At 45.5% G+C, this 2,062-nt stretch overlaps 1 pseudogene across 1 annotated transcript; it reads right to left on the bottom strand.

Moving 5' to 3' along the window:
- Window positions 1-244: 244 nt before the first annotated feature.
- LOC100943892 lies at window positions 245-1,108 on the bottom strand (annotated as a pseudogene). The gene has a single exon (XR_154012.3). The product of XR_154012.3 is annotated as a 14-3-3 protein epsilon pseudogene (transcript).
- Window positions 1,109-2,062: the final 954 nt, after the last annotated feature.

Genomic DNA, 2,062 nt, shown 5'->3' with positions numbered 1-2,062 from the left:
GTCACCTAGGAGTCTAATGGCTTTCAAATGTAATTTCCATTTCTAATAGGGATCTTGCCACATCTGGCACGGAGACAATACAGAAATGCTGCAAAAGTCTCTATGCAGTCCTGTTAGTGTCTTAAAGAACCTAAAAGCTGGGACCAGTAAAAGCCACAGAAATTCACTCTTGCCTTCAAGAACTTTTAAAAACTGTTTTAAAAAACCCCCCAAAACCCAAAAGGGCAGGAACCTCAATTCTGAGACCAAATGTAAAAGTCAGATTTGGTGGTTCTCAGTGACGATGGGGAATTTCCAAGGGGTGGGGTGGGGAGGAGTGGGGTGGTCAGAGATGGTTTCTCTTGGTGGCTGTCGTGTCTCCCTGATTGTCGTCTTCCACATCCTGCAGCATTCTCTATTCTGCTCTTCACCGTCACCCTGCATGTCTGAAGTCCATAGTGTCAGATGATCACGTAACAACTGCATGATAAGTGTAGAGTCCTTATAGCTTTCTGCACTCAGCGTATCCAGTTCTGCAATTGCATCATCCCAAGCCGCTTTTGCTAACCTGCAGGCACGGTCAGGGGAATTAAGAATTTCATAGTAGAATACGGAAAAGTTGAGAGCAAGACCTAAGCGACTAGGATGCGTTGGTGGAAGTTCTGTCATTGCAATATCACGAGCAGCTTTATAAGCCACCAGGCTGTTCTCCGCAGCCTCCCTCCTGTCATTGCCTGTGGCAAATTCTGCCAGACACCTGTGGTAGTCCCCTTTCATTTTATAGAAGTAGAAAACCTTGGACTCGCCAGCGTTAGCTGCTGGAATGAGGTGTTTGTCCAGTACATCCAGAATGGCGCAGCAGATTAACTTTAGCTCAGTCTCAACCATTTGCCCATATTCCCGAATCAGTTTTCGTTTGTTTTCTCCTCCCTTGTTTTCTTCTTTCTATTCAGTGCTGCTGATTATTCTCCAGGAAGCTCTTCTAGCTCCAATCACATTCTTATATGCAACAGATAGAAGGTTTCTTTCTTCACCTGTCAGCTCCACATCCACCCCTGCTACTTTCTTCTTTGAGTCCACCATGTTGTCGCATCGCTCAGCCTGCTCGGCCAGCTTTGCCTGGTTCACCAGATCCTCCCGATCATCCACAGGGGCAGCGGCTCCGGCAGGGTCTGCGCAATGGATGGAAGCGAATGGCGTCTCTGACTCTCTCAGCCACATCATTTTTTATTGCTACCAGCAATGCAAAATGTGGTTCCAATTTCTCCACATCCTTGCCAACACTTGCTATTTTCCAATTTTTACTTTGTTGGTTGGCTAATTTTTAATACACATGTAGTAGCCGTCCTAATGCACCTAATTGCAGCTAGGTGTTATTGTGGTTTTAGTTTTGACTTGTATATCACTATTGATTAATGATATTGAGGATCTCTTCATTGCGTATTGGCCATATGTATATCTTTTTGGAAGAAGTGTCTGTTCAAGTCCCTTGGCCTTTTTTACTTTATTTTATTCTGAGACAGAGTCTTGCTCTTTCACCCTGGCTAGAGTGCAATGGTATTATCATAGCTTGCTGCAACGTCAAACTCCTGAGCTCAAGTGATCGTCCTGCTTTAGTCTCCCAAGTAGGTGGGACTATAAGCACACACCACCACTCCCAGCTAAGTTTTCTATTTTTGGAGAGACAGGGTCTTGCTCTTGCTCAGGCTGGTTTCAAACACCTGAGCTCAAGCAATCCACTAGCCTTGGCCTCTCTGAGTACTAGGATTGCAGGAGTGAGTCATGGCACCCCACTCCTGGCCCATTTTTGAACCAGTGTTTTGTTTTGTTTTTTGGTTGCAGGGTTTGTTTGCTTTTGAGATAGAGTCTCACTCTGCCACCTTGGATAGAGTGCTATGGCATCATAGCTCACAGCAACCTCAAATTCTCAGGCTTAAGTGATCCCCTTGCCTCAGCCTCTCTAGTAACTGGAACTACAGTATGCACCACTATGCCTGGCTAGTTTTTCTATTTTTAGTAGAGATGGGGGTTTCCATCTTGGCCAGGCTGGTCTCAAGCTCTTGAGCTCACGCAATCTACCTGC

This window comes from Otolemur garnettii, unplaced genomic scaffold, assembly GCF_000181295.1.
Source record: "Otolemur garnettii isolate 467f Iridium unplaced genomic scaffold, OtoGar3 scaffold00077, whole genome shotgun sequence".
NCBI lineage: Eukaryota > Metazoa > Chordata > Mammalia > Primates > Galagidae > Otolemur > Otolemur garnettii.
This window is presented reverse-complemented; position numbering and strand designations above follow the sequence as displayed.